This window comes from Somniosus microcephalus, chromosome 8, assembly GCF_052327205.1.
Source record: "Somniosus microcephalus isolate GS21.2 chromosome 8, FLI_Smic_1.0, whole genome shotgun sequence".
Taxonomy (NCBI): domain Eukaryota; kingdom Metazoa; phylum Chordata; class Chondrichthyes; order Squaliformes; family Somniosidae; genus Somniosus; species Somniosus microcephalus.
This window is the reverse complement of record NC_140994.1, coordinates 118801803-118814411: the sequence shown is the minus strand read 5'-3', so window position 1 is coordinate 118814411 and position 12609 is coordinate 118801803.

Sequence of the window (12609 nt, the reverse complement as noted above, 5' to 3'; positions counted from 1 at the left end):
GAGGAGCAATTCATGAACAGAGTAAGCTGCTTAAGCAGGGGAACAGGGAAGGAGAGTTCTGGGACCCCTGTAGAACAGGTCCAGTAGCAGAAATCTGGGACAAGGGAGGCACAAAGGGGATAGTTTTGGCCCCACACCAAAGGCAGGTCCAAAATTCCCCATTTAAAGCCACTCAGGTAAGGGAACATGAGTTTGCCCACCAGTCAAGTTCAAGTTCACAGGCTGTGAACACAGGCACTGTGGCTTGTTCCCAGGGAAATGTTGTCCAGCCCACAAATTGGGACACTTCCCTACCCCAGTGGGACCCTAGTATTGGCAAAAGTTCGAATTTAAAATGGTTAGGTGGCTTAGGAACAGAGAAACAGCAGCCTGGGATCAGAAATCTGCAGGCTGCTGCCACTCCATTCATTGAAACTGCTCACGCAGGCACGGTTCCCCAGCTAGTACCCCAAGCGGATCCTTTTCAGTTTCCCCACGCAGGCGCAGTCGCACGCCTGAGGGGAGAGTTTTGCCCACAGGAGGTTCGCGCAGGCGCAGCCGCGCGCCTGAGGGAAAAGATTCCCCAACACCGGGTTCGCGCAGGCGCAGTCGCGAACCCAGAACACCCAGCAACTCCTTTCCTCTGCGAGGCCGAGCGCGCAAGCGCAGTCGGCCATTTAAAGATCCCCGTTTCCCAGTTTATACGCGCAGGCACACAGGCCTGCTTGGAAGACTCAGCGGTTCTTCCAACCCTTTTCAAACAAATTGTTCGCGCAGGCGCGGTTGCCTGCGGGACCCTAGCGGCCCCTCTTCTGTTTTCCCGCGCAGGCGCAGACGCCTGTTTGAAGCCAGAGGCTTCACAGCCTCTGCCACGGGGCTCCAAGGAGGAGGTTTGCGCTGGCGGGGCCGCCTGTCTGAATACAGAGGCTTCACAGCCTCTGCCGCGGGACTCAGGGGAGAAGGTTTGCGCAGGCGCACTCGTCTGTTTAAAGGGACCAGCTTCCCAGCCAGCCTCTAGAATGGTTCCCCCCATGATGTGGGACCCTGGGGGGGCAGGGAGAGCAATTCCTCTTGCAGGGGGGCTGGTAACAGGTTTTGGACATGGGGGAGAAGGATCCCAGCCAGCTAGGGCTGCGGCCCTGGCTCAGGGTCCGCCAGCCAAAGTTTCCCCCACTGAGACGCCCCTCAGAAGGTCTCAGTGGGTCCGCAAGCCCAAGAAAAGATGGTCACCCACCTTACAGTGGAGTAAGGCGATCTCCCAAACCGGGGAGAAGCCAAAGGGCAGGGGTCCCCACTCAACAGCCATAAGCTGCGGAGGATCAGAGACAGGAGGCAGTCCAGCTTCACTGCAGCCAGCAGCAATCTGCAACAGTGCCAGAGATTAGCCTGGCTGTCTGGAGATGGGCGGCATTTGTATTATAGCTTTGGTGTGAATATAGCGTGCTTTTAAGGTGTATTTTAAGTTTTGTTGATATCACTAGTTTTAAGTTTAAGTTTAAAGAGTTTAAGTTTACATGTGTGCCAAATGTTTGTATTTTGGTCCGAGGTCAAGGGACACGACCATGTCTCCACCTAAGGCAGCAGGTCAGTGAGACCTGGCTGCATGTCCTTTTACGTTTTTTGCAGGAGATTGGAAAATGAAGCAGCCCTGTTCACCCAGTCTGAGCTGGGCACTGAATGAAGATATGGATACGGAATGTTGGGGATCACCTCACCACTGGACGAATCCAGGAGACCCCGCAGTGACCTTCGGGAAAAAACGGACAGGGTCTGGAGGAACTTGCCTACTCTTCCTACGGGGAGGAGATGGCCCCAGCTGGGTGGGGCACGGCCCCCAACCCAGCACTATCCTGACCGAAGTTCACTTGCGGGAGACCTCGCTGTTGAGGAGTCATGATGGGGAAGCGCGGGTGCCTTGTCAGATAGGGACGCGTTCCCCGGGGGTGGGTGGTGATGGCCCAGGAAAGATTGTATAGAGGAGGGGGAGACCCAAGAGTCACGTGGGTGCAGTCGGGGGAGGGAGAAACTCACCCGGGGGCCCACGGGCAAAGAGGGTAAGTGTGGCTGGGAAGGATGAGTGGGTGGCCGGATCTGGGATCCAAGTTTGTGTGGGGCCAGGGCGAGCCGCCACACAGGCACCCATCATTTTCTGCAGCCAGTCGAGGGAAGATGGGAGGGGGAGGGACTGGGAGTCATGATCCCATACTCCCTGGTCCCGGTCTGTGCCAAGGTATTTTAAACAGGAGAGGTACCTCCACACAGGGACAAGGGAATGGCTCAGGGCTGGCGGTGCAGGCTGGTCTGTAAATCCATTCTGCCTGTTTTAAAGTTCAAGATGATCAAAGGGGTTGGAAGGTACTTTTACTGCCCGGGTGGGAGGAGCAATACCCGCTCGAATTTCGCGACCCATCATTGGCACGTGATGGTCAGGGTTTTATTTAAGCATGTTGTTTCAAATGTTTAATGTTTTTTTTTGTATTTTGTGTTACAGCCCCAAGTTGAGCAGAAGCGTAGGATCCTCTCCGTGCTTGGGATCATTTTGTGACAACTCCAAGTTGAGCAGAGGTGTAGGACCTTTCCGTGCTTGGGATCATTTTGATTACATTTTGTAATAAGTTATAATGTAAAAGGTGTTTGTAAATTTGGTTTACATTGTATAATTTTACAAGCGTGTAGGGGTATGAGTCCCCTTATTGAAAACTGATGTATCTGTAAGATGCCTACCGTAGCACGGTTTTCTCGAATTTTAGGGGAAAGGACGATTCGGGGAATCAGTGGCAGATAGCTGTTAGGTAAATACAGGGGATGGTTGTTTGTGAGGGGGTCTGAAAATTTTGCTCACTCCTTCGAGTTGATACTACAAGCAAGTTGGGAGAGTTTCAAAAGGGAGGAATGTAGGGGTTGCAAAATTTCCCCTATTTCCCTGAAGATTTGAAATATTGGTCCACACCGTGGATGAAGAATTGGGTGATTTGACTTGTCTACAATGTTTTAAAATGTGCCTAGAACTGCAAAAGACTGTTCTGAGATGGAAAGAATGTGGACAACATGGGAGTCGTGGAGCTCTGTGGAAAATATTCACACATCCGAAGATAGTACTTTATTAATAAAATCGTACTCTGGAGTTTGGGCAATCAAAAAAGGTTTTAAAATAGCCACAGAAAGCATGGCAAAAGGAGTAGCAAGGCAGCTCAAGTGGTCTGTGTGAAAAAGTGGGCGGATACAGGGGCTGTGAGTCAGACCTGCCAATCAAAGGGAGGTTCCCTTCAGAAGCACTTGAAGTTGTTTATTTACATAAGAGATTAGCCCACTTGAGAAAACTGCAGGACTATCGATTTGTAACTGCTATGTTTACACAGCAATTCAAGGCATTCACAGACAATGATAGACTGAAATCATGGAATGGATTTCGATTTGCAACCGTTTTAAGAATTGAATGGGTTTAAATCACCTAGCATTCTGGACAATAGGGCTGTTGCATTCTCTTTTGTTTTAGCCCAGGTGAACTCCGGATGTGGGCGGGATCATTTCAGCCCCACAGTGCAGACACTAACCCAGTCCAACCACTTTGAGTTAGCCAATCACAGCTCTTCTCTTGTGAATTGGAACTTTTTGGGCGCGAATTTCCCAGAAAGGCAAACAGCAGAGGGGGGAGGGAGCTCACAAGGTATATATGATAGCTCCTGAGAAGCTATCACTCTCTCTTTACTGCCTGGGACCACAGGTGAGTCTCTCTCTCTCTCTCTCTCTCACTTCGCTGGACCCCAGGTGAGCAGAGTTTCTGACTCCTCAGCAAAGCAACCTAGTAAGGAGTTGGGGGATGGTAATTAAGGGGATATTGCTAAGATTGTTTAAGTAACATTGTAGTCACTTACCCCTCATTTTTACCATCTGCCCCCCATTTAAGCAATTTTACTGTAATTACTGTGTTTGTGTGGTATAGTTTGATATTTGATTATAGTTTCTTGCAGTTAATAAAACATGATTTTTCTCTCATCCAAACCACGTGTCTGTTTTAATATCAATAATTATCAGCCCTGCAGTCAGAACTGGAAGGTGGGGTAGCGATTCGAAATCGCTGCTTTAAAATTGGTTTATTTGGAATTGGTCAGAGTGCAGGCAAAGGCTGCAGACCAGGTGAAAGGCCTTAAACCAGTTTAAAGAAGCCCCACCCACCTTACAAGTCCGGTGTCTCGAACCCAGGGGTGTGGGAGCGATTCGAACGGCTCACAAACAGCCAGGGGCACAACTGACTGGGCGCACGAACCACACCCGCTGCCCCCTACAGACAGGTATAGTATGGGTTAGACACATAGTAAAGCTCCCACTACACTGTCTCAACAAACACTCCAGGACAGATACAGCACAGTTTAGATACAGAGTAAAGCTCCCTCTACACTGTTCCAGCAAACACTCCCAGGATAGGTACAGCGTGTGTTAGATACACGGTAAAGCTCCCTCTACACTGTCCCATCAGACACTCCCAGGGCAGATACAGCATGGGTTAAATACAGAGTAAAGCTCCCTCTACACTGTCCCATCAGACACTCCCAGGGCAGATACAGCATGGGTTAAATACAGAATAAAGCTCCCTCTACACTGTCCCATCAGACACATCCAGGGCAGGTACAGCACGGGTTAGATACAGAGTAAAGTTTCTGTTGTGTATGTACCTTTAAGAGAGAACTGTTTTACAGCTCCTGTATACTGTAGTACCGGCAGTGACCACACCTGTATATAAAGCCGGAGCAGGCTTCTGTACTTCAGTCTTGAGACTACTCTACTCCAGTAAATATCTGTTGATTGTTAAGTTACAGCATCCGTGTAGTTCTTGGGGAAACATCCTATTTAAGGAATCACGGATCTAACAGTGGCGACGAGTGGCGATTCAAATCTACCTGCAACTCTGCATTTCCCTTCGAGGATTCGCTCTGGGAGGGCGGTGGAAGAAAGTTGAGGCCAGAAACACGGGCGTCGACCACGAGCAACCGCCCAGTCGTCCGGCAGAGAGTGAACATTGCAGGGGAGGCTGTGGAGAGCCGGGCTTGGTTCCCCAGCCACGACGATCAGCAACAGACTGACGACAGGTACAGCGCAGACCCTTCCCGGACAGCGACGGCTGGAGCCGACTGATGGCAGAGAAAAAGCCGAGCAGCGTCGAAGGGGTAACATAGAGGGTGAAGCGCACAGGGGGGCAGCCGGGGGTTGAAAACCAAGCGACATCGAGGAAAAACAAAATGGAGAGAGAGAGGGTAAAGCAGCAGCCGGGTTCAGGACCGAGCGGCGGAAACGGGAAAGGCGCACAAAAAAAAAAATGCGCAGAGCACAGCCAGGGCTCAAGGGCTGAACAGTGTCCGCGGGGAGAAGAAGGGAGAGCGCGGGAGACACCATTGAGCCGCGGAGAAGAAGGAAGAATGCCATTTTTAGAAGGCGCAGCGGAGAAGAAGGGCGAGCGCGGGAAGAAAGGAAAGCGCGGGAGACGCCATTTTGTGCCAGCGGAGAAGAAGGGAAAGCACGGGAAGCGCCATTTTTGACAGTTAAATCACACCCAGGGATGCCGAAGAGTGGCAGTATCTCTATGTCCGACAATGAAGTCGAAGATTGGGCGACATATGTGGAACGTATCGAGGTGTACCGCAGGGCGAATGAAGTGCCAGATGCTGGGAAAGCACTGGTTTTGTTAAATTCCATGGGTGCAAAAACTTATGGGTTACTGCGAAACCTAATAACCCCAGAGAAGCCTGTGAATAAGAATTTCGAAAGCATAGTAGAATTCCTACAGGACCACTTAAACCCCACACCGCTGCTGATAGCAGAACAATTTATGTTCCATAAAAGGAACCAGCACAAAGACGAAAGCAATGCTGAGTAGTTAAAGGAACTGCGCAAGCTATCGAAACACTGCCAGTTTGGAGTGGGACTAACAGATACGTTAAGGGACAAGTTTGTGTGTGGGCTTCAAAGTGAAGGAACCCAGAAACGGCTTCTATCAGAAAAGGATCTTACGCTGGACAAGGCTTTCAGTATGGCAGTATCACACGAAGCAGCCGCAAGGGGTGCTGCAGAGATACAATGGAGACCGCAAGAATATGGCACCAATGAAATGCCCTATGGAACAGGGAAGTGTTATCGCTGTGGCAGAACAACACACGACCAGAAGGATTGTTGGTTCAAGGACCAAGTGTGCAGACAGTGTGGAAAAGCAGGACACATAGCAAGAGTCTGCAGGTCTGGGAAGAAAACCAACAGCAAGAAATCTCCACAGGAGAAGTACAAAAAGGTACACAAGGTGATGGACAGTAGTTCAGACGAACAGAAAAGTGACACAGACTCCGGAAGCAAGGAGCTGGGTTGTCTGAAACTACATAAGGTAACCAAAATGGAGGATCACCAGACTATCTGGGTTACACTCAAGATAGACGGAGTCCAAGTGAAAATGGAATTGGACACAGGATCAGCCCTAACAGTCATAAACCAAAGGGACTACAAGCGGCTATTTTCACATATACCCTTGAAAGCTACAGAGATTGCCTTGAAGACATACACGGGGCAAAAAGTCTACCCCAAAGGAACAATAAGGGTGAAAGTGATATTCAAAGGCCAGGAAATACCGAAAATGGACTTATATGTATTGCCAGATGGAGGACCACCACTGCTAGGATGTGAATGGATCCGGAAGATACAATTAGATTGGCATTCCATACAGGCACTGAAGGTTGAGGCCAAAAAGGATGACGACGTCACACTTGGACGACTGTCAAAAATGCTAACTGATGCAAAAGAAGTGCTCCAGGAGGGACTCGGAACACTAAAAGGCATAACAGCAATGATTAAAATATAGGAAAATGCAAGCCCAAAGTTTCTTAAGGCCAGGCCAGTGCCTTATGCGATCAGACCAGCCGTCGAAGCAGAGCTGGAAGGGTTGGAACATTCAGGAGTACTGTACAAAGTAGACTGGAGCGAGTGGGCTACACCCATCGTTCCTGTAATGAAGAGGTCGTTGAGTAATACGCCTGGGGAACCAAAGAAGGTCCGCATCTGTGGGGATTTTAAGGTGACAGTGAACCCAGTCCTTCACATGGTACAATATCCGCTTCCATGAATTGAGGATATTTTCGCCTCGCTATCTGGAGGTAAACGCTTCACCAAAATTCATCTAGCCCAGGCGTACTTGCAAATGGAGGTAGAAGAAGCCTCGAAACAATACCTCACGATCAACACTCATAAAGGTCTCTATCAATACAACCGGCTGGTGTTCGGGGTATCATCGGCTCTGGCTATTTGGCAAAGGGCGATGGATCAAGTCCTGCAAGGGATTCCAGGGACCCAGTGTTATTTGGACGACATCCTGGTCACGGGCGAAAATGACAGTGATCCCCTCGCCAACTTGGAGAAGGTGCTCACCAGATTAAAGGAATATGGGCTACGAGCTAATCGCCACAAGTGCGTGTTTTTCCAGAAGCAGATCTCGTATTGTGGCCACGTCATCGATGAAGAGGGGCTACATAAGTCCCCTGAAAAGATTGAGGCAGTAGTCAAGGCTCCAGCACCGGAAAATGTGTCACAACTGAGGTCGTTCCTCGGGCTGGTAAACAACTACCATAAGTTCTTACCAAATTTGTCCATGGTATTACACACACTGAACACCCTACTGCAAACAGGGCTGCCATGGAAGTGGAATGACGAACGTAGACGAGCTTTCCAGAAGTGTAAAGAATTGACCACCTCAAAAGAGGTGTTGGCCCATTTCAACCCAGCACAACCAATTCGTTTGGCATGTGATGCATCACCCTATGGTATTGGAGCGGCGCTGTCGCACAAATTCCCAGACGGGTTGGAGAGGCCAGTAGCCTTTGCATCTCGGTCACTAACCTCAGCCGAGCGCAACTACGCCCAGATTGACAGGGAGGCCCTCAGCCTAGTATGGGGAGTAAAAAAATTCAACCACTATCTGCATGGGCAGGAGTTCACCTTGCTGACTGACCACCAACCACCTGTCTCCATCTTTAATCCTAAGAAGGGCGTTCCAGTGATGACTGCACAACGGTTACAAAGATGGTCCCTGTTTCTAGGGGCGAATCAATATGAAGTAGAATATAAAGGCACGAAACAGCATGGAAACTGTGGTGTATGTGCCTTTAAGAGCAATTATGGTGTATGTGCCTTTAAGAGCCCCAGGTGTGCGTAATGCCGGTAATTGCCACTTGGGCTATATAAGACTGTGTATTGTGCATATCCTTTAGAAACCCCCCCCCCCCCCCCCCCAGACCTGCTTAGTAAATACCTATGAACCAACTCCTGTCTTCAGTGTCTTTATCTACACACGGACACTACAGTGGCGACGAAGTGGAAACGGACTTACCTGCAATTCGGCAGCACCTCAAGGACATCGATTCCTCCAGCGTCCAGAAGACTCAAGGAAGTAAGGGAAACTGTGGTTTCACCAGCTGGCCAAGCTGGTGACAGGTACTGCGCTAATCCTTCCTGGGATGCAGGCTGGAGCTCCAGCGGCGGGCTCTACAGCTGAGACAGGCAGCGAAATCGGAGGCAAGCAATAACGGACTGGGAGGGTGCACTCGAGAGATGGCCGGTGCGGCAAGCAGGTCAGCGTTTAGACCTCCATCGGGAACGAGTCTCCAACAGTGAATAAACGGAAACCACAGTAAAACAGCGTTGTTATCGGTAGCAGCGGCGGGAAAGCGCGGGAAGCGCCATATCGTTGCTACAGAGAGAAAAAAAAAGCGCGGGAAGCGCCATATCTTTTCTGAAATGCCTAAATCTGGTAATATTGAGGCTTTTGATGGCGAAATAGAAGATTGGACCACGTACGTGGAAAGAGTAGAGATTTATTGCACTGCAAATGGAATAACAGATGAAAAAAAAGCTTCAGTACTTCTGAACTTAATGGGCGCGAAGACATACGGGCTGTTACGAAATTTAATCACTCCAGCCAAACCAAAGGACAAGACTTTTAAAGAAATTGTTGATACCCTGCAGGAGCATTTAAACCCAACACCGCTGCTGATAGCGGAACGATTCGAGTTCTTCAAGAGAAATCAACACAAGAATGAAAGTAACGCTGATTACCTAACCGAATTAAGAAAGCTATCAAAGTACTGCCAATTCGGAGCAGGACTATCGGATTATCTTCGAGACAAATTTGTTTGCGGTCTCTTAAGTGAAGGAACACAAAAAAGACCGCATTCTGAAAAAGATTTAACATTGGACAAAGCTTTCAGTATGGCTGTATCATACGAAGCAGCAGCAAAAGGAGCTGCAGAGATACAACAAGAGACACAGGACTTCGGCACCCATAAAATGACACGAGTTCGGAAGATGTTATCGCTGCGGCAGATCCACCCATAACCAGAGGGACTGCTGGTTCAAGGGCAAAGCATGCAGGCAATGTGGTAAGATTGGACACATTGCACGGGTATGCCAATCTGGACAAAATAAATCCACTGACAGAAAACAAAAAATCAATAAAGAAAAGTACAGGAAGGTACAAATGATGACGGACAATAGCTCCAAAGACCAGAATAGCGATAGCGACTCCGGAAACAAGAGACTAAGCTGTCTCAAATTACATAATGTACTTGCCAAAGAGGATTACCAAACCATTTGCGTTACCCTCACAATAGCAGGGTCCCCAGTTAAAATGGAGCTAGATACAGGATCAGCTCTAACCGTAATAAATCGACGAGATTACGAGAGGCTATTTTCGCATATACCTCTAAAAGACACATCCATTATCTTAAAAACATATACGGGGCAGAAAGTCTACCCCAAAGGAAAAATAAGGGTGCCTGTGGTATACAACGGCAAAGAAATACAAAAGTTGTATTTATACATTCTACAAGATGGTGGTCCACCGTTGTTGGGACGTGAATGGATAAGGAAGATACGTTTAGACTGGCACTCCATTCAGGCACTGACGGTGACCAGTAAGGAAAAAAACAATGATGACATCATACCTGAACGATTAAAAGACATCTTGGCCAACGCCAAAGAAGTGTTTCAAGAGAAACTAGGAACCTTGAAAGGCATCACCGCCTCAATAAAAGTGGAAGATACAGCAATTCCAAAATTTTTTAAGGCAAGACCGGTGCCATACGCAATACGTCTGGCAGTCGAGGCAGAGCTGAAGAATTTGGAAAAGGCAGGCATATTATCCAAAATAGATTGGAGCGAATGGGCAACATCCATCGTTCCAGTCATGAAAAAAACATTGAAAAATAACTCTGAGGAACACAAAAAAATTCGCATCTGTGGGGACTTTAAGGTGACTGTAAACCCGGTCCTTCACACGGTACAGTATCCTCTTCCAAGGATAGAAGATATTTTCGCCTCGCTATCCGGAGGGAAACGTTTCACAAAAATTGACTTGGCACAGGCATATCTACAGATGGAGGTTGAGGAGACCTCTGAAAAGTATCTCACAATAAACACACACAAAGGCCTGTACCAGTACAATCGACTGGTTTTTGGAATAGCATCAGCTCCAGCTATCTGGCAAAGAGCTATGGAGCAAGTCCTGCAAGGGATTCCGGGGACTCAATGCTACCTAGACGACATCCTTATAACAGGAGAAAACGACAACGAGCACCTTGCCAATTTGGAGCAGGTGCTCACTAGGCTGAAAGAACGGGGCCTACGAGCAAATCGCCCCAAGTGCGAATTTTTCCAAAATCAGATATCATATTGTGGCCACATAATTAATAAGGAAGGGTTGCATAAGTCACCTGAAAAAATTGAAGCAGTTATAAAAGCCCCAGCACCTGAAAATGTTTCACAATTAAGGTCATTCCTGGGATTAATAAATTACTATCATAAATTTTTACCGAACTTATCAACTATTCTACACCCTCTTAATGATCTTCTACAGACAGGAGTGATTTGGAAATGGAACAAAGACTGTAAATGTGCCTTCCATAAATGTAAAGACTTAATCACATCCGAGAAAATTTTGGCTCATTACAACCCATCACTACCAATCAGACTGGCGTGCGATGCATCCCCTTACGGCATAGGAGCGGTATTGTCCCATAGATTCCCTGATGGCTCGGAACGGCCGATAGCTTTTGCGTCACGCTCATTGAACTCAGCTGAGCGTAACTCTGCCCAGATAGACAGGGAAGCACTCAGCCTGGTATGGGGAGTGAAGACATTCAACCATTATCTACACGGACAAAAATTTACCTTGCTGACTGACCATCAACCCCTCATCTCCATATTCAACCCTAAAAAAGGTGTCCCCATTATGACGGCACAAAGACTACAGAGGTGGTCCCTTTTTCTAGGGGCACACCAATACAACATTGAATACAAAGGGTCAAAACAGCATGGGAATGCTGACGGTTTATCACGCCTACCGTTGCCAACGATAGAAGAGGCACCTACAGTAGACCCAGTAGAGATATTCCACTCTACCATAGTGGAATGTCTACCGGTGACAAATTCTGCCATTGAAAGGGAGGCAAGAAATGACCCTACTCTCTCACAGGTCTACGATTTAACAGTGAAGGGCTGGCCAGCACATGGCGAACCACTGTTGCCAGCATTCTCGCAAGGAAGAGAACAGCTGTCAGTGTGCCGAGGAACCTTGATGTGTGGATCCAGAGTGGTGATTCCACCCAAACTCCAGGATAAAGTGCTAAAGGAGCTTCACGAGGGGCATCTGGGTGGAGTGAAAATGAAGAACCTAGCTAGGGCGTTTGTATGGTGGCCAGGTATCGATGGAGACATCGAAGACATGACCAAGAGCTGCCTAGGATGCCAGAAGGTCCAAAATGCTCCGCCACAGGCCCCTCTACATCCATGGGAGTGGCCCTCATCTCCCTGGCAAAGGGTGCACATCGACTTTGCTGGTCCATTTTTGGACTCAATGTTCTTAATCGCAGTTGATGCACACTCCAAGTGGCCGGAGGTAATAAAGATGTCATCCTCCACCACGGAAAAAACCATCACAGTATTAAGGACCATATTTGCCAGGAATGGGCTGCCGGAGCAGATATGTTCTGATAATGGACCGCAATTTGTGTCCGAAGAATTCAGAAAGTTCTTAAAGAACAATGGGGTAAAGCACTACACGTCCGCCCCATACCATCCCGCCACCAATGGATTGGCTGAAAGGTTTGTCCAGACCTTCAAGAAGGCCATCAAGGCCATGGGTAATGAAGACATAAAACTTCAGCACAAGGTGGATAACTTCTTATTTGCATATAGGAATGCAACGCATATGGTTACTAACCAAACTCCCGCCATGATGTTCTACAATAGAAACCTAAGATGCCGGCTGGATTTGGTCAAGCCCAACATCCGAAGGGACGTGGAGAACCGGCAGTTTCAGGGCATGAATGAAAGGCCAACTAGGGCCTTCCAGATAGGCCAACCGGTTTTGGCCCGGGACTACCGTACCGAGAAATGGCAGCCTGGAACTATCTGCACACGATTAGGACCACTGATGTATACCGTGGACATCGGAGACAGCATAATAAGGCGCCATGCTGACCAAATCATCAAGTCATCCGAAAAGGGACAACCTACACCACCACTCTATACATCTAACGATGAAGTAGAGATACCCATATCTACCTCCGATCCGGTGATACTGGAGCCCGATGAACCCGA